This window comes from Schistocerca gregaria, chromosome 3 (genome assembly GCF_023897955.1).
Source record: "Schistocerca gregaria isolate iqSchGreg1 chromosome 3, iqSchGreg1.2, whole genome shotgun sequence".
Lineage (NCBI taxonomy): Eukaryota > Metazoa > Arthropoda > Insecta > Orthoptera > Acrididae > Schistocerca > Schistocerca gregaria.
In genome coordinates, this window is record NC_064922.1 from 656577331 (window position 1) to 656598804 (window position 21474).

The following is a 21474-nucleotide window of genomic DNA, read 5'->3' on the forward strand; positions in this document are numbered from 1 at the left end:
TGGCTTATTAAACTGATAGTTCGGTAATTTTCACATCTGTCAGCACCTGCTTTCTTTGGGATTGGAATTATTATATTCTTCTTGAAGTCTGAGGGTATTTCGCCTGTCTCATACATCTTGCTCACCAGCTGGTAGAGTTTTGTCATGACTGGCTCTCCCAAGGCCGTCAGTAGTTCTAATGGAATGTTGTCTACTCCGGGGGCCTTGTTTCGACTCAGGTCTTTCAGTGCTCTGTCAAACTCTTCACGCAGTATCGTATCTCCCATTTCGTCTTCATCTACATCCTCATCTATTTCCATAATATTGTCCTCAAGTACATCGCCCTTGTATAAACCTTCTATATACTCCTTCCACCTTTCTGCCTTCCCTTCTTTGCTTAGAACTGGGCTGCCATCTGAGCTCTTGATATTCATACACGTGGTTCTCTTCTCTCCAAAGGTCTCTTTAATTTTCCTGTAGGCAGTATCTATCTTACCCCTAGTGAGATAAGCTTCTACATCCTTACATTTGTCCTCTAGCCATCCCTGTTTAGCCATTTTGCACTTCCTATCGATCTCATTTTTGAGACGTTTGTATTCCTTTTTGCCTGCTTCATTTACTGCATTTTTATATTTTCTCCTTTCATCAATTAAATTCAATATTTCTTCTGTTACCCAAGGATTTCTAGCAGCCCTCGTCTTTGTACCTACTTGATCCTCTGCTGCCTTCACTACTACATCCCTCAGAGCTACCCATTCTTCTTCTACTGTATTTCTTTCCCCTATTCCTGTCAATTGTCCAGAAAGGATGCAAAACTTTTTTTGACCTATGTAGTTTCTGTTACACTCATATTCTTACTCATTTGTTACTGTTTTATTATTTATATTCGGCCGGCCGCGGTGGTCTAGCGGTTCTAGGCACTCAGTCCGGAACCGCGCGACTGCTACGGTCGCAGGTTCGAATCCTGCCTCGGGCATGGATGTGTGTGATGTCTTTAGGTTAGTTAGGTTTAATTACATCCAAGTTCTAGGGGACTGATGACCACAGCAGTTAAGTCCCATAGTGCTCAGAGCCATTTGAACCATTTATATTCGATTAACCTGGAGCGGATGCAAGAAAACAGGAAAATGGTTCAAATGGCTCTGAGCACTATGAGACTTAACGTCTTAGGTCATCAGTCCCCTACAACTTAGAACTACTCAAACCTAACTAACTTAAGGACATCACACACATCCATGCCCTAGGCAGGATTCGAACCTGCGACCGTAGAAGTCCCGTGATTCCGGACTGCAGCGCCTAGAACGGACGGCCACCGCGGACGGCAAAACAGGAAAATGTCCCGTCAACGAGGAATTCATCAGAGAGCAAACTTGGATTGGACAAAGATGATGAAATCTGCAGTGGCTTTCTGGAAGAAACTATTCCAGGATTCCCCTTAACTGATGTAGACAATCCACGGTAAGCCTAAATTTTACTCGTCCCGTATGAAAATCCGATGCTTTTAAACCTCTGTGCCTATTCGCTCGGTTCTGGCACGGTGGCGTTCGATCCGGAAATTCTGGCTTTCTTCCTAAACCATTTCGCTGCGTATCGCGAATGAGAGAGTGTGACGCTTGTGATAGTAAATGGCACATCCAGTGGAAACGATAAGTTGGCAAGCTGCCTTGATGCCTCATTTGTGTAGCGGCAAGCTATGTGACAGCCCGGTTTCATTCTCTTGCTCCACCCTTTCGTTCTCACCAGCAACACAGACACTATACTGAAATCCATATGAGTCAATTACCGTCACGTACAGAAGTAAGACAGACTGCAGAAACCTAAGTGGGCGAATAAGAAAGCCTGATCTGGTATTCTGTTTTAGATTCTTGTTCTATTCTCATTATTATGTTTCACTATGTTAATTTATTCTATTAATGAGCATCATCGAATTTCACTGCCCAAAGCCCACGATATTTCGATACCACGCCTGTCCATTATCTTCACGTGGCATGGAATGCATAACTGAATGCTCGTAGCAATTGTGTAGAGTGGGTGTCAGTGTCGAATCCTAAAATGTTTCAAATAGATATTCCGTAGGAGTAGTGTGATATCCAATAAGACTATAGTGTACGGACAACATCACCGACTTTAATTTCTTCACGTTTGTCCGTTATTATATGAGTGAATGTTGGACACAGCAAGAAGCAAATTCATCATAAAATTTCCACTGCAAAATGTGCCTTATCTCCATATGCCACGAAAATGCTGTTTTCTGTGGCGCATTCAAGATATATTTTCTAGCATGGTCTCGTAGTACGTATCAATTACCGGGAGTTGCCAGAGATTTACTGCAAACAGAGCATATTGTTGTACGTAAATATGCTCCCACTTTAGAAAAAAATGTACAGAAGGCATAGGTGACGTAGCCTGGTCTACTGATGACGACACGATATGTTTCCCAGAAAGAATGACAATCTGGAATCTGTAGTAAGGTCGCTAGATGTTCTATAGCTTTGTTGTGTTGGTGCCTCGTATTCTGATGTGATCCGAACTTGACACTTTTCAACTTAAAATTATGCTTGTTACTAGAAATTGTTGTTGTTATAGGTGCCTCAGACACTTGCTTCGTAAATACAGTCTCGTAAAATTTTCTCATTTGAAACGAATTACTATAGATGAGAAGAAATCGCATCATATAGGTAAGCCAAGATAGGTCTGAGTAGGTTACTTTTTCATCATCACTGTCATAACTAACTTTACAATCATTAGCAAAGTCCAACATGTACTTCATAATAGCTTTAGTACTACTTATTAATTCAACATCGAAGTACTTCAGAGACCAATAGGTAGCAATTATTAATTACTGTTACTGCGTTATAGTTAGATATAAAAAATGTATCTTTTGTTCATTGTGAAAAATATACATGTCAATAAAAGAAACATGGTCCACCATGTCGAAGTTAACGCTTTAATGGACAGTCGGCTTGGACGGACAAATACTATCAATAACATTAGTAAACGATAAAGAAGACACACTATCGTGATAACAAGAAGAGATTTGGATGGGCGGTACGAAAAACAGAAACACAAAGAACCTAGCGCTCTTTACAAACGGTGCAAGATGGGTGTTGTAATAATACGGAGGTATGAAAGACAAGAGCAACATAAAACACGATGGGGCAAGTAAGATAGCTCACAAGGGGAGGTCACGACCTGTGGATGGCGGGTTTACGGTAAACTTCGTACACTCGTAGTACTCCATGAGGACAACAAAACGTTTAAGCAGTAACGCGTACTTCTCAAGCGTTATTGAGAAAATCGCAAGATAATTTCGGTCGTCAAATATACACCTGAGCGTGGCCGTTTTTACCATGAAGAGGCGGCAGCCGAGTGGTTAGCGCTCAGGCCCCGTAATCGCTGGATCGAGTCCCGTTCGTCAGTTTTTTTTTTTATTTCTAATACAGTTATTTTCTTTACTATTTATATTACAATTGATGTAATGGGAAAAATACGTGTACCCGAATGAAGTTTTATTAAATTTACAATGTTATTGGCAGTCTACAAATTTTTACTATCACAAATAATTTAATATTCATAACTATCGACTAGTAAACGACCAAACGCATCAAGTGATACTGAAAATGTATGCTTTTCCGTTTCTTCAAAATTGTTCGTATTTAATCGAAAGAGAACGAGAAATTGCTTCTGGTGAAGACGCTATTAAAATGCACTCGATACTGCATGACCAATTATCAGCGCCGATATTTAAGGAAATGCTGCGTTCTGCATGGTTTGCTTCCAAATTATCGGCCAAAAGAGAGGTTTTTGAAAATGTTAACGAGGTTTGTTTTTCCATGGAAAACTTAAAAAAAACTGCGTATGCAGAAACATAGCATTTAATCAATCCACCTGGTCCCGTTACACGTACTTCCGTTTTTACGAAAAATACCATCGTGCAACGTGTACTCGTAATGGCGAAAGCGACGATTGATTGTACATCTTTCGAAAGCCGTCTGTGCCGGTCAAAACTTGCAGGTAACAAGTAGTTTCGGGCTCCTTCCAGGTATAAGGAATTTCTCAAGTCACGGACAAGCACAAATTTTTAGTATCACTTCAGGCGTTTATTCGTTTACTAGTCGATAGTTAAGAATATTATATCATTTGTTACGATAAAAATTTGTGGACTGTCAAATAACATTGTAAATTTAATAAAAGTTCATCCCGTTACACGTATTTTTCCCATTATATCAACTGCAATATAAATAGTAAAGAAAATGACCGTGTTAGAAATAACAAAACAAAACAAACTTACGAACGGGACTCGATCCAGCGATCCAACGCTTACGGGGCTTGAACGCTGACCACCCGGTTGCCACCGCTTCACGGTAAAAATGGCCACCACAAGCCATATATATTTGACGACCGAAATTATCTTGCGATTTTTTGGCCTCCCCTTGTCAGTGACACAACAGAATCAGGACTTCTACTGAAGGCTTGTCGATTTACCCTACATCCATGTCAGCACAGATAGCGGATAACATTGACCAAAATCCAGTAGAAGCCTTGTAGAAGTTGTTCATCTGAACAGGAAAATTATCACTCGGCAGCTTTGCTCCACACCATACAACTTAACTAAAGAAGTTTTTCAGTGATGAGAATAAAAGCAGAACATAAAGCAAAGAATCAAATCAATCAGTCATTCGTACTCAAATGAAAGTGATGTTCATACATCTCACACAAAAACACAACTAGTTTCTTCAACAAATGTGCTATTTTCTGTCGAAGATGATTTTTCATTTCACTAACCACCCAATGCATTTTTGTTCCTGGACGAATATTTAACAAATAGACAAACATCGGTTATACAGCGTCGAGTTGCGCCAAAGAAAGACTGTGTGTTTCTGTGCATGACTCCTAGATCACTGGAAGGTGTGCCAAATAAACCTGTGGACATGAAACGCCTGCTCTACTTCATTCACAGTAGTTTTTCAATGACTTCCGTAACAATATTCAACAATAGCGAAATAGTAAGCTAAGACAAACGGCAGACAGTTCTCTAAGTTCGTTCGTGTACATCACGCTCTAGATTTCATGTTTTACGTTTCTTTACCTCGTCATTGTGAAAGAATCAGCCCGTCAAAATGTGAGTCACTACCACTGATATCTATCAACAGTCTGGTTACATTATGACAGATTATTTGATTAATGCTTCACTACAGGGTACAAAGCTGTTCCCTTATGTGATAAAGGAATATGACAGTCCATATATGTAAAAAACAGCATTTAATGACTTCTTAAGATGTTGTTTGCGTATTTATTTAATCAAAAGAACAAAATACACCTTTATGATGTTCTCTGTGATTAATTTTTTTGTGATAATAATGTTCTCCCGGGTCAAGACGCAAACAAATTTTGTTTATGTTCAGTAATTTTCCGTTAATTTCGAGAACAAAAAGTAACAAGATAGTCTGTCCACAGCGTCTTCAGTCTGGAAACTTGTACAAGTCCGGAAACTTGTAAAAGTTCTTTTACTGCTTAAATGGTCTCGCGTATCAAAATCTCATGCTTATTTAAAAACAAATGACAACAGATACGTCGCTGTTGTACATTATCATATTTTCCTGGTATTGTATGTAACCGTCTACAGTCAGAAATCCGGAAATATTGTTATGTAAAAACGAGCGAGATGAATGTGAACATTAAACGCTAAGTACGAAATTAGAAGACCGAACTGTTGCGCTGGTTGAACAGCAAGAAGGTTGCTGTATTTCTTTCAGCTTTGGGCGTGGCACCGTAGAGGAGGCAGGGACAACCACGCCTCGGCCTAGGCGAACACTTTTATCTATTTGTCTAGTTTAGCAGTCTGGGCGACCTCATTCCAAGCTCGTTCCTTGTTCATGGCTCACACACACGCCAGCCCGGAGACCAAGGTCACGTGCAGAAACCAAGGCAGCTGGCGCTGGTACACGCGGTTTCCCAGCACCATCAAACTAGGCGGCGTATTCGGCACTACATCACAGAAAACCACTCATTCTGCAACTTCACTTCTCCACATATTAATCACGGACCACAAAATCTATGTTCACGACCGAGCCCCAAAATAAGAGGTACCCCAAGTATTAGTTTTTCGTTCCGTTTTAGCATGTGTAGTTGAGTAACGACGTTTTTATTCTTTATCTTCCATGTCATACGCCTTACTTGCCATCCGTCTAGGTTTGTCAAGCGGTATGAGTCTTTTTTGGGTCACTCGTCTTTTCTTGGCAACTTTCTGCAAACTTAAAAGCCAATTACGAGCAGCGTGATATTGTATCTCCTGTTGGCATATTTCGTGATCTCTCCAAGGCCTTCGATTGCGTAGATCGTAATACTCTCTTAGACAAATTCAAGTTTTATTGAATTGATGGCTTTATACACAGCTGGTATGAATCATACTTTACAAACAGATTGCTAAAGGTTGTACTGAATAATTCAGACAAAGTCGGAAGGATAGAAAATTTCAGTGACTAGCGTGGAATCACAAAGGGAGTCCCAGATTAGATTAGATTAGATTAGTTTTTCGTTCCATAGATCCGTGCTGAGGAGATCCTCGTGAATGTGGAACATGTCAATTTTTTAAAGCTGAAATAACAATACTAATAGTATTAATATATACAATACATTATTTGTTTCTATTAAAAAATTCGTCAAAGGAGTAGAAGGAGTTGTCCGCTAGTAAGTCTTTCAGGCTCCTTTTCAATTGATTATTATTTGTAACAGGATTCAGTTCTGGGTCCATCCTATTCCTTAAATATGTGAAGGACGTTACATTTAACATTCAAGAAGCAAAATTTGTACTTTTTGCAGACGATACTAGTCTTACAATAAATCCCATTTGAGAGAAAGCAACAGAAGAGTTAGTAAATGGTATTTTCCAAAGAATTATTAAGTTAAGCTTATCCATTACAGATATTTTTGAACCCGTGACTGTTATTTGAATGTAAATAAGTTACATAAAACAGCAACCAGTCCATGAACCCGTTTTCGAACATTTTCAGGTTCATCTTCAGATGGTTTCTGGAGGTTACATAATTGCTTCTAGCGAATTATTACATGGTTCTCTGAAAATGGACTCTCCTTAAATTTTGAAAAACACTACATTGAGTTCTGCACAACAGATAGAGTCGTACCAGCAATGATATAGCACTTAAGCAGGAGTCAGTAAGCAGGGCAGAATGCTCCAAAGTTTTAGATGTACACATCGATGAAAACTTGAACTGGAAGAAGTATATTACTGAGCTTCTCAAACAATTAAGTACACCAATATTGCTCTTCCTGCAATTGTCAATCTTGGGAACAAACGTATAAACCTCCTGACATATTCTGCATATTTCCACTTAATAACGTCGTACCGAATAATTTTGTGCAGGAACTCATTATTTTGAAATAAAGTACTGATTGCACAAAAGTGAGCAGTAAGAATTAATATATGGCATTCACCCACGGACGACATGTAGGCACCTCTTCAAGGAGCTAAGAATTTTAACTGCGCCGTCACAATATATATTTTCGCATGTGAAATTCACCATAAATAACCCACCACAATTTGAGAAGAAGAGGGAGGTATTTACTGACAACATTAGAGGAAAAATGTCCTTTACAAACCATGTTAAAGCTGGATCAGAGACTAGTTCAATATGCAGCAATAAATTTTTTTGATCATTTGCCCAATAACATAAAATGTCTGACAGGTGGCGAACATAGCTTTACATCTAATTTAAAATCATTTCTTCCGGACAAATGCTTCTATTCCACTGACAAATTTCTACTTAAAAATTGGTAGCCATTAAAAAAAAATCCTTACTCGTTCCACATCATTTCGATAAAACAATTGTTCAAATGGAACACGTAGCTCACTAACGCTGAAAAGGCCCCTCAGAATAAAAATAACCAGTCAGCACAACAGATATGCTTACTTCATACAGTGAATTCGCGAGAAATCAGCTGATGCATCAAATGCCATGAGAGTTTTATCCTTAAATTCGTACTATCCAAGTTTTGTTCTTCCTTAACCTTCATATTACATGACAGCTCTCAGCTGACCTACGCTGTATTTATGAAAAGGAGTTGTCTCACCTTGCGGACTATCACATGAGAATCAAGGGTTTTTCAGTTTAAAACAATTATGTTGCTAGAAGACAGTGTTCATATTACTCCCGTTCCATACCGAACGTACTGACGTACACGAAATAACATGTGTTTTCTGCGAAGCTGACTTACGGGCAGACGGCAAGCAATATTTTTGCCGAGGGTGAAACAAAGAGGACCTTTCACCTAGCGTGGGACCAGAGACCTTGTACGAGAAATTTCGCAACTTCCTCCGCGTTACCGAGCCTAGACCAAGCCTCGCCTAGGCGCTAGTTGGCACTCGCAGTGCGCTCTGTTGTGTGCAGCGCGCACTACGCCTCGTGCCAACTGTAAAACTTGCCTCTATTCGCAAACTCAGTTTCTTTTTACTTCTGCCTCTTCATCATAGTCAATACGATTAGTACACACCAATGAAGCCTATTAACAAGTGTAACTGGTAGATATTTTCACACACCTCAACGTGAATCCCCATTAACGGCGTGTTCCACATACGTAATGAACTCCTCGCAAGCTGCAGCAGACTGGCATATCTTTCGTGTTATCGTCTCAGGCAATGATGAGAAAGGCACGTCTACTTGTGTCATTTCATATTTCTTCTGCGTTATGAAGCACTGCAGGTCGTGCTGTTTACTGAAAAGTATATTAACAGACTAAACAAATTTACGGCAAGAGGAGAATGGCTTCCGGCAAGTGCCACCAGATACATCGCTTTCTGCGGGCCTGGCGCGTACTGAAAAAAAAAGGCGCCAAAACTCAAGTGACCTGCAAGGTAAGAGGAACAGCACTTTACGTAATTGTGACCTACATTTAGCTTCGCCACACTGATTCATTTACCTAACGCGAAATATATGCAGTGTTTTTTATGGAGTTTAAAATATAGCAGCTGTTATTGTTATTACTACTATCTTCTATACCAGACGATGAATCGTAATATATTCCATGGCATGTGTTTAAGTGTTGGTAAAGGGCAGTTTAATTACTCAGGCGACTCTAGGAAATTTAACACAATTGTCTTTGTAATTTTACTTTACAGCAACACTTGAACTAGAAACAGAGTAGCTCTGCGAGGTGAGATGTATTTTGTGCAGTCCTTGTGGTTTCGTTTTCTATCCCCAGAGTCGTCCCAAATAGTTCCGGTGCCGTCTTGCGCTAGTTATCTGCGGTCAGGGATGGCAAAACTGACCACTGCAGCAGCTGTCACCGAGGGGGAAAAAATCCAAGGGCGCGATAACATTTGAGTCTCGCAGGGTCAACTGGCGTTTCGATGATGGGGCACTTAAATTCGCACAATCTAATCGTACTCCTTTATTTTCCTTCTTGCCGCGGTTTTTCGTCGTTCTTCGCTTAGTCCAGGGCACAAGGTCACCAGCTCGGATCCACAATGCGTTTTGGGTTGGCCTAGCAACTTCACTTTAAAGCTTCGTCACCGCTTGTGAATTTGTGCTACAAAATAGTATCGGAATAATCACTGCAACACTAACTGCAAAACCTCATTGTTTCTTCCAGATGATAACACGCAAATTCTTTTATATCTTTTTGTTCTCGTGTTGTCAAGCGCATTGAGACTCTTAATTATTGTGTTTGTTATACCTGTGTTTACACGCTTATAAACATTTGTGAATTGAGAGTTTATATTTATCATTGTAGAAAGTTACATTTCTGAATTCGAATGTTTATTCCACAACGATCATGAAGTCCACCGAAAATACCTATTTTGTTTCATACAGTACTTGCAAGATGGCTGTTCAAGTAGGCGGAGCCCAGCTGTGAGAGCAGCGTGCGACGTGCAACATGATAGAGAGGGGAGGGGAGGGGGGGAGGGGAGCAAAGAGTAGGGGTAAAGGAGGAGAGAGACAGAGAGAGATATAGTATGCGTGTGTGTGTATGTGTGTGGGAGAGAGGGGGAGAGAGCAACCCACATGGCCACGCTAAAGCTCCGATTTTGCGAGCGTCACGATCTCCTCTGTCAACCGCCGACTACTTGACACAGAAACCCCGCTTGCTTTGAGAAACAAACTGCTGCTCTTCTTACCGTACTGCTGGCTTGTGGCCCCTCTCGTTAGATGACGGGACTGCGTCAAGTTCCCGAACCACATACACTTATTAGTATCGTACATTTTGTGGACGGATTCGTTTTGACGAAGATGTTCAGCTGCAGACAAAAACTGTGGGAAGCGCACACGTGACAAGCGATGTCTTGACAAAGAAATAAAGAAGTTAAAAAACCTTGATTGCACTGTAGTTTCTTAAATGTGTGCTCCTGTCGGAGATGATGTGGCTTGCCTACCTCTCCTTGCTATTTCCGCAGCTCTACCAGTCACTTATCAAGAACACACACTCATACACGCACTTGTTTTTGGAATAGTTCCAGCGTCTTCCTATATATCTACATACCTGCCCCGCCATCACTAATTTACTTGTCAGCTGTTTTTCGTTCACGTTTGAGGTTAAATACACAAATTCGAACGAAGCATAGAAAGCTTCTTATTTATTTACTTTTACTCCACTAATCGCCTACATCTGTTATACAGGAACATGGTACCATTTTTAAAAGGGAAATACCTCAAATCTCAAAGTTGTCAGTCGCAAAATGCGGGAAAGAAAATAATAATAATAAACAGTTAGCGTAAGATTTTATTTCATTTTATAAATTTCAATAACGGAACAGGTGTTGGCCACAAGCTGTCAGCCCATCTTATTTGGAAATGTCATCTAGGGAGGCCTAGGAATAAAAACAGTTTGTCGACTCTTGAACAAAATAAATATAATAAATAAATTATATACACCTAGTTTACAAATTCAGAATAAAAGATAAGGCTATATAATTCTTTTAAGGTACAATAACACAACGCAGGCTTTCACAGCTAGTGGTTTCTCCAGTTAAACCTTCCGTGCAGAGAGGCGATGGTCGACGTTTAAAGGTATTGGCATGACGTTACGTCACCATCTACAGGAGACATCTTTGGAGAAAAATGATTAACTACCGATTTATCTCCGAGTGTGCATCCCACAGATGTTGAATCGTCAGTGAATACAGTTGTTCTGTATACCGACCAAAAGCTCTCATCCAGTGCGTTTTAAATGAAGTTTTATAAGATGCGTATCAACTGAACACTATTCAAAGACAAGACAACTCACAATCTGCTTTGAACTTGCATTATTACATAAATATAACTTCACTCGTTGTTATTACTAAGCAGTACAAGTAGTGTTGAAGAATTTTCGCTCCTCTCCTTCTCTCTCTTTCACTCTCTCACCTACTCGACCAGTCAGCCAGAATTTATATTTGCGATTTTCTTCCCACAAACGTTTCATTATACATAAATTAAGCAGAAAGCAAGCATCTCAAACTCTTTTTAGAAATAAAATGTTCTCTAACCTGCTTGAAATAAACGTTTTTCTGCACTCTCTCTGACACTTTCTAGCTGTCTAGCCATCTATCTCGCGCTTTCTCATAACGTTCACTCGTCGCAAATAAAAAATCGCTTCAGCTCAGATCCTACAGGTAGGAGATTATACTTCGAAAGAGTTTGATACGTTCACACCTTCCCCTGAGAGGAGAGAGGAGAGAGAGATTCTATGACAGTAACAACGAGTAAGAGAAAGATAGTTACAGTAAGAAGAGAGAGCAGCAGCAGCAGGAGGGAATGAATGAGAGAGTAACAGAAAGAGAGAGCAATAGGGAAACAGGGAGGGCGAGATGACGGTAGCAGTAGGAGAGTGTGGCTGTGAGAGGGGAAACAGTGACGGAGTGACACAATGAGATAATGACAATTAGTTCGGCTAAATGAATGAGTGAGAAAGGGCAACTGAGAGTGCATAGGTATGGGCGACTTGCACCGATGGACCGGTGGATGTTAGCGAGTAAGTTAGGGGATGTAAGAGTGAGAGGTGAGCTGCATGTTAAAAAAAGAGGAAAGTGATCTCACGGAAAAATTTTTGGGAACGTCTTTCAAGGTGTCGAGGAAGGTAGAATTAGACAGCTGGTACCCCACTTTTCAACCAGTGTTCTCAAATACGAACATATTAGCACATTATGTGCTCCGGTAGGAGCATTTTTCCACTGGTTTCCTTCTTTTCCGTGCTATGGCAGAGTAGTACGCTCATATGAAATGGACTTTATGAATCACTTAAATTTTGATAGTTTCGTTATGTGAAAGTGAAATAAGGCAAAACTAATTTTACACCTCAGACCGGACTTTGCATATGCTTCAGTGTTACAAAGGGTTCCCCAACCCTTCTGGGATATCTGAGACACTTTACAACATATTTCTTCGTGTTACCTCACTTTATAAACTACGTTTTCGGTTCACACAGGATATTACGTGCATACTTTATTTGTAATAGCAGGGTAAATCTGAATCTCCTTGTCTCCAAAACGGACAAAAATATTAAGTTTTCAAGGTTGCTCGAGGTCGGGATCTTAGAAATCCGCGTCTCGGTTTTGGTATCCAGAAAACCATGTTTTTCTAGTATTTCCAGGAAAAGCCCTTGAACTGAATGGTGCCTCCATAAGCCCTTTAAGGCGCGACATAGACCACAAGGTCTATGTCTAATATTCAAACTTCGACCCCATGCTTTAGGGTAGTTACAGCTAAGACGATTCTTCTGTTGAGTATATAAATGGTCCCTAGCCCAAAGGCTGTCCAAAGCAATTGACCGTATCCTTCTATCACCAAACGAACACCAAGTACGAACCCAGGTAAAATACAGTTTTTATGCTTGGCGTTTTGGGACATATTAGGTGGTACATTCTGTCGCATGCGTACTGATTCGACGTTTCGGTACGAGAGTACTCAATAATGTCACTTGCTGATATAGGCCTGTTTCCTCCTGAAACAGAAATATCGAGCGAAATTAGTTTACGCCCTTCTTCACAATTACACTTTCTCTATCTCTACAGCCAAACGGTTATATAAAACTTTTCCACAACAGACAGGTTTGAGACCAAAGATGCAAAGTTAACTGAACCATAGCCAACGCATTCAAACCCGTGACCTTCACTGTTGCTGACGAATTCAAAGAGGGCCAATGTTCTGGAAAATTCCTACCACAGCAAGAAATTCTGCGCATTACTGATATGACCCGACCTCTGCTTAAAAAAAGAAAGGAAATTGTAAAATTTTAGTTGCCAGTCAGTAAATAAAGCTTGGTATTGAGCAAGCACTGAGGCAGGTCACAGCAGACCGCAGATAAGGCGGGCAAGCCAAAAACATTTCGACGCCTGACCTCGGCCGAGGCCGAGACTCGTATCGGCAAAAAAATTCGTGGGGCTCCGGCAACAGGCTCACGTCTCTGCCTTACCCAAGCATTTATGCAATGCGTGAGGCACGGGGCAGCAGTATCTCCAAAGCCGCCAGGATCTCTACTCGTGAAGCGTTGGCACAGGTCAGTGACGAGCTGCCACGGTCGTTGCCTCACGTAGAGTACCACACACTCGCTTAACGATGGGCTCAGCCTTTGTGCAGTAACAAATCACTGTAACGCTTGTATCTTGTTGTGTAGGTAACCTGTTTATTCATGAAAACGCAAGTTAAAATGCTAACAAACTGTTCCGACACAGACGCAGATGGAGCCGACATTGATTCCTGCCAAGAGTATAGGCGTATAGGGGGTGCAAGCACTGACCGAAAACGCTGATGGTCCCGTACAAACTTACACTACTGGCCATTAAAATTGCTACACCACGAAGATGACATGCTACAGACGCGAAATTTAACCGACAGAGAGAAGATGCTGTGATATGCAAATGATTAGCTTTTCAGAGCATTCACACAAGGGTGGCGCAGGTGGCGACTCCTACAACTGACATGAGGAGAGTTTCCAACCGATTTCTCATACACAAACAGCACTTGACCGGCGTTGCCTGGTGAAACGTTTTCGTGATGCCTCGTGGAAGGAGGAGAAATGCGTACCATCACGTTTCCGACTTTGATAAAGGTCGGATTGTAGCCTTCGCTATTGCGGTTTATCGTATCGCGACATTGCTGCTCGCGTTGGTCGAGATCCAATGACTGTTAGCAGAATATGGAATCGGTGGGTCAGCAGATCGGGACGTTTGCAAGACAACAATCATCTGCACGAGCAGTTCGACGACGTTTGCAACAGCATGGACTATCAGCTAGGAGACCATGGCTGCGGTTACTCTTGACGCTGCAACACAGACAGGAGCACCTGCGATGGTGTACTCAACGACAAACCTGCGTTCACGAATGGCAAAACGTCCTTTTTCCGGATGAATCCAGGTTCTGTTTACAGCATCATGATGGTCGCATCCGTCTTTAGTGACTTCGCGGTGAACGCACATTGGAAGCGTGTATTCGTCATCGCCATACTGGCGTATCACCCAGCATGATGGTATTTGGTTCCATTGGTTACACGTCTAGGTCACCTCTTGTTCGCATTGACGGCACTTTGAACAGTGGACATTACATTGCAGATGTGTTACGACCCGTGGCTCTACCCTTCATTCGATCCCTGCGAAACCCTACATTTCAGCAGGATAATGCACGGCCGCATGTTGCAGGTCCTGTACGGGCCTTTCTGGATACAGATAATGTTCGATTGCTGCCCTGGCCAGCACATTCACCAGATCTCTCACCAACTGAAAACGTCTGGTCAATGGTGGCCGAGCAACTGGCTCGTCGCAATATGCCAGTCACTACTATTGATGAACTGTGGTATCGTGTTGACGATACATGGGCAGCTGTACCTGTACACGCCATCCAAGCTCTATTTGACTCAATGCCCAGGCGTATCAAGGCAGTTATTATGGCCAGAGGTGGTTGCTTTAGGTACCGATTTCTCAGGATCTATGCACCCAAATTGCGTGAAAATTTAATCACATATCAGTTTTGGTTTAATATATTAGTCCAATGAATACTCGTTTATCATCTGCATTTCTTCTTGGTGTAGCAATTTTAATGGCCAGTAGTGTAATTATGTATATACGAAATATGTGAGAAAAGTAATGAGATGTATTATTTACTTAACTTTTTATTTTTTCAAACAAAAATACCGTCCCCTTAAAAGTAGTTCCATTCAGCAGCTGCACTCCGGCGGAGTCATTATTTCCAGACTTGGTAGTACCGCTGAAAGATTTTAACATTCGGCCACTTTCTTTCGAATGTTCTCCAGAGTCACAAAATGACGTCGTTTTAAGCCTTTTTTTCAATTTCGGGAAAATAAAAAGTCACAAGGGCTCAAATCAGCTGAATAGGGGGGGGGGGGGGCTGTGGATTAATGGAAATGCCTTTTGAGGCCAAAAGTACCTAGATGTAAGTGGCCGTGTTATATGGAGCCTTATCATGATGCTGCATCCTCTTTTCTGTGACGTCCTGTCCCACTCGATTCATCCTTTTCCTGAACGTTTCAAGGACGTCTTTGTGCACAATATCACTGTCGTCGAAAAGTTCGAATACTTCTTCGGTTTTTAAATTTGAAAGTTTCCTGGCCGAGATTGATTTTCAACGTGTTTTCTGCCATCCAAAAATGATTTGTGCCAGCGAAAAACTTATGCTCTTAATAAGAAATATTTCGCATGGGCCTATTTCAAGTTTTGAAAAGTCACACTTGCGGACTCCCAAGTTTAACATAAAACCTGATTGGATAAGGGTTCTCTAAATTCCATTATTCCATTTTCGTGACACGCAACAAAAACACAACTTCACAAACGGTGCTTCCAAAAATGACGTGATAGCTGTACTGAGCTGTATAACTCGGGCTGAGAATGTGGAACGGATGAATACGCCGGTCACACAGTGCTGCTAGGTCGCTACTGCACACACACGGCAACCTCTAATCTCTGCGATTTTTGCCTGTTATCGACATTGATACAGGCAAGATATCAGTCCTGGGAATTCCAAGACTTTCAGAATGTTTTAATTTAAGTTTGAAGGCGAATAACAACAGTCCAAAAAATATTTACCTCTTGTTATATAATTACAAATCAACACTTTCCGGATTTTTTTTCCTTTACGCGAACTCTTAAACCTTGCCTGTCGGCAAATTTCGTAATTCTAGATCAACGGCAAATACACTATATGTTTTGATGAGAGAGTTTGCGAGAATCAAAATTTGTGACATAAACGGCGGTATCTTCTTGTTGCACTGACTTACATTTACTACGCTGTCTAGGAAATGTAGACTTTAGTATGTAATGACAAAAAACATTTTTTTCGTGTGGTATAGTTTCAAATTAACACTTTTCGGAGTTTTTGCTTTACAAATACTGTAAAACATTGCTCTCTGCCATATTTTACGATCCTAGGTCAAAGGGACATATTCATAGGCTTCGCTGAGTGAGTTTGCGAGTATCAAAACCAGTGAGATAAATGGCCGGGTCTTTTGATTGCGTTTACATGGTAGCTTACATTTATTACTCCGCCAAGTGACACTCGACCTTAGTATGTGACTTAAATTTCAACTTGACAGGTCTACCCCCTCCTGCGAGACAGTCGGATATCAAATGAAAGCCGGCCGGAGTGGCCAGCGCTACAGTCTGGAACTGCGCTTCTGCTACGGTCGCAGGTTCGAATCCTGCCTCTGCCATGGGTGTGTGTGATGTCCTTAGGTTAGTTAGGTTTAAGTAGTTCTAAGTTCTAGGGGATTGATGACCTCAGAAGTTAAGTCCCATACTGCTCAGAGCCATTTGAACCATTTTTTGAACAAATGAAAAAACACTTTTTTTCGCGTGATATAGTTACAAATTCACAACTTTCGGATTCTTCTCTTTACTTTTACTGTGGTTATTGCTTCATGCCAAATTCCATGATTATAGTGCAACGGTATGTACCCTACAGCTTTTGATGAGTTAGTTTCCATCAAAGTATGCGACATAAGAATGACCGTACCTTTTGAGTGCCTTCACGTAGAAGTATAGTTTATTGCATCGCCAAAGAGCCATGGACCTTACTATGTGACATAAATTTCATCTTGATACGTTTACCCGTTCCTGAGGAAAATCGATTCAAACAGCCAGTCAGACAGACACACAGATGGACGTACATGAAAATGATCCTATAAGGGTCTCGTTTTTATCAGTTGAAGTACGAAATCCTAAAAACAAGAGGGTTTAACCGGGAGAGGTTCTCCTCGTGTTCTTCCGCCTGCAAGAAGCAGCGTTTCTCTCGGCTTTGGTCTATAAATGTACGCTGTTGTCACGGTGCATTTCGCCCAAGTAGTATAAGAAAGAATTTCTACTGCACATAATTCTGTCGATAAGATGGCAACAGTGGGCTCACTGCACACAGCTGGAAGGCACCTACAGAAATCCCTCATATTTAACAACGAGTTCTTGCTGCTACTTTGCTGTGGTGCTGTAAGGTCTCGAGGGTCGGTAGGCGGCTGCACAAGCATCTAAGCGATTTGGCCAAAAACTTCCGATTTTTGCCCGTTTCTGCCGACTGAGGGCAGGGGCAAAGCTGAGTTAGACTTCTTCGAAGTAGTAATAGACTTAAAATTTAAATGGAAAGCAGATAACACATACATCACATAATTTCATCTGACTTCAGTTACTTAAATGGAAAGCGGATAACACATACATCACATAATTTCATCTGACTTCATATCGATACAACGGGTTAACGAATAGCTGCTTTCAAGTTCCAAGTGAAACAGCTGATGAAGAACATTTACGCGGCTCCGCGATTGAATATTTCTTCAAACTATCGTTCAAGAGATGCTTCTCCAAACACTGAAACATCTATAACTATGTCTAAGACAACGCCAGTGACTAGCATATTGAGAATGCTTTTTCAGCGAATTAGAAACAGTACAAAACTTCCTAAAGTCGACTATGGGTGAAGGCGGACCCTCAGATTTAGCTGTATTGGCGACAGAACACGACATAGCTACTGTGCTTCACTTCAGTGACACAATCAGTGTGTTAACTCCGCTCAGTGCAAGGAAATGTAAAGTAACGCTACAAAAAAAAAAAAAAAAAAAAAAAAAAAAAATACAATTTCTTGAACGGAATTTTTTTCAGCATATTTATTATAGCGTTTTTTTCATTTATTTCAGATCACCAATTTTGTTCATTACTAATTGTGCACATTATTATGCATAACACTAAAACAGATGTACAGTAGCCACCGTAAACAACAAGATACAGATTTTGTTTTACTTTCGAGTTTTTTGGGAAGTTTATACAACTTGCAGTTTATTTAACACAGTGATGCATTTAATTTCTTGTGCGCAGTACTTCATATCAATGTAATCAATTTAAGCAATGTTTTTAGGTATAGTTTCATTCTTATCAAATTTAATGAGAAGATTATAAAATTTGCCACATCTGTCGAGAAACAGGGGAGCGGGAGGGAGGGGGGGGGGGGGGGTGACGTAGCGATATGCATTATTACTAGGAGTGCAGGATCAGCTCCGTTGTTTAATCTTGATTTGCAAGGACGTGTACGAGTATTCCAATGTAAAAACTGAGTAATTCTTATCTTATGGTAATTCTCTCTCTCGCTCTCTCTCGCTCTCTCTCTCTCTCTCTCTCTCTCTCTCTCTCTCTCTCTCACACTCTCTCTCTCTCTCTCTCTCTCTCTCTTTCTCTCATACACACACACACATGCTTCGCATTCCAATGAGGTGGTGTGCGTGAGCAAAAATGCAAGCGACTTCCGGTACATGTGCTTAGTTTCTCCACGCAGAGTTAAACAATAAATCCACAAGGGTTAGTCAAAAAGTAAAGGTAAATTTTAAATCTTGCCGTTGGGGCAAGGAGTGGGGGACAACATTAGAAGTAACATCGTCTTTCTAAACAATCACCTTCAACCTCTCTGCACTTGGTCCATCTAATGACAGGTTTCCTAATTCCGTCATGGGAGAAGCTTTGTGGCATCGTGCCCCAGCTACTATGGCACCACCTACAGAGCCTCATTTTTTTTAAGAAAACTTGGATTCACGAAAGTGCTCCTTCATCGAACCTTGAAATTTGGAAAGAACAGTAGCCTACGATGGCTGTTCCAGCAGTTCAGAACTAAGAATTTAATTGCACTGGGTTGTTTTCCCAGCTGTATGAGGACAATAATTATCCCGGAGCAAAATCACAGCTTTTGAAAACTTCACTCTCCTCTTCGTTTTGATTTTGGGTTTCAGTTCTCTCCTTGGCACACAGTAACCACCACTATTCACTGTTTGGACTTTTGGAGCATAAGGAATCAAAACTGTGCCATTCATATCCTAAAACACTGTTGTCATCAACTTTCCTGTAAAAGTTTGGCTTTTGGACTTTTTATCTGCAATCAATGTCTGGTGTTCCACAACACTGTGTTTTTCTTAGCAGTGGACCTATGTTTTACTAACAGTTACTACACGATTGAGAAAGCCTTCTCCTGCCTCTATAAAACGCCTTAAACGCGATTTCGACATTTACATGCTTTCCTGTCAGTGTTCATCATTTGACGTGGGAGCCAGCGACGAGAAACTTTGCAGTAATTACAGATTCACAAACGATTGCAAATGCTGAAACGTGGCTAATGTTCAGCTAATCCGCAATATTATGAATTCTCCTTCGCTCAGTCCTCTCGATAATTCTGTCCGTTTTCGAAGTGGATGGCCTACGTGAACGCTCTTTGAAGCAGACTAATACACGTCCATATTAAAAGCGATTTTTCCTGTCTAAGTTCTTCATTTACTCAGACAGCTACCCCCACATTGTAGTTTCCGTCTGCGAATAATCTCCGGAGATTTAATACCTTCAGAATACAGAAAACAAATCTTCCGAGGTACATACGGAGAACGGAGCACTCATAAAAATGCTATGAAATCACTACGAATAGAATTATTCACTGAACTACCACGCTAACGCACAAGAACAATAATGATATTAAGACATGTTAAAGTTATCGAATCCATGTGGCTGAAAAATTTTGGCTTGCCCTCTAATTAATTTATACGCAATGTAGAATTATGTCGTCGGCAATTTTTTGATTGCAGGAAGTGGCATCTCACCACCGAGAACACGCAGGACGCAGCGTACCACCTTCGAGGATCGGATACATTTGGTAACTATAGGGTAAATCTATCTGAGTGGTATGAATGCCTTGCTGCCGACATAGCTTCCATTCCTCTCTAGTTAACTTTGTTGTGGTCGCATCACAGTATCAATTAACTAGTGGAAACAGAAAACGGAACGGTTATAAAAGCAAATCACTTACCACTGATGTAATACAATAAACCTTTCGTCATTGCATTTCAGAGGAACAGGTTGTCCGTTTCGATGCGTTACTCCTGACCCAGTAGTACAATATTTTATTTGTCAAGTGAGCAATATAACATTTCGATACAGTTGAGTGGGAATTCCACACCAGCACGTAGGCTTGTTAGTCACTGTTGAAATTCCCGCTGCCATGTGGAATGTAGAGGACACAGCACCAATTAGCCCGTGACCTGGGTGAGCGTATAATGAAGGGAATAAACACTGCGACCAGTTATCGTTCCTCTACATCACTTTCCACTACATCAAAGGTACGATATATTTTGTCGATACCGGTTTCGTACCTGAACTCACATTCATTGGACGGCGTACGTACATTTATTAAGCAAATTACGTACTGATTCTCAAACAGAGAAAGTGCCGCTCGTATGAAATAATACGAAAAGTTGTACGTATTGTATAACATCGTTGTAACTAAAAAAATACTGTCTTTCATTCCTTACTTCGAATTATCATAGAGACATTACGTATGGCATGTATTCCTTGCTCTAATGACCTCTTTCATCGACGGTACAGAAAATCTCAAAACATTGGCTTATCGTAGTCATATAATAGTTCAAGATGATGATAAGCCACATACCGATAGCACGAACTGTAGGTTCACTAGATCAGGCGCGTTCAGTCGCGACCAAACGAGGAGTGTGGATACACTTTTCCCAATACTTTTAAAACGGTGACTTGGAGGTCAAAGAACGATTCAAATTGCAGGAAAATGGTGTTGATAGCTAATGATTAATTATGCAGAAACTTCATTGGCACTGAAAGCCGCTTTCAATTTAATCACTATAAACAGTATCACAAGGGTAAACGCTGGTGATTACATAAATGAAGCGCTATTGTAAAAATGGTTCTGAGCAGTATGGGACTTAACATCTGAGGTCATCAGTCCCCTAGCACTTAGAACTACTTAAACCTAACTAACCAAAGGACATCACACATATCCATGCCCGAGGCAGGATTCGAACCTGCGACCGTAGCGCAGGCTGAAGCGCCTAGAACCGCTCGGCCACACCGGCCAGCAGCGCTAGTGTAATGTGAGCATTGTTTCTAGATAACAGCAACCGCTTTTAATCTGTCATCCTCTAATAAATTAAATAATCTAATAACTTACCTTACGTAAGTCACTAACGAGTGAGGTTTACAATGGTTAAACGAAGCTCGGGTATTCTAAA

At 41.0% G+C, this 21474-nt stretch overlaps 1 long non-coding RNA gene across 1 annotated transcript; it reads left to right on the top strand.

Moving 5' to 3' along the window:
• The first annotated feature begins 8615 nt into the window (after nt 1-8615).
• Nucleotides 8616-20283, top strand: LOC126355165 (uncharacterized). Its single transcript, XR_007565470.1, has 2 exons — nt 8616-8851; nt 20023-20283. It is a non-coding gene; the product is annotated as an uncharacterized LOC126355165 (long non-coding RNA).
• Nucleotides 20284-21474: the final 1191 nt, after the last annotated feature.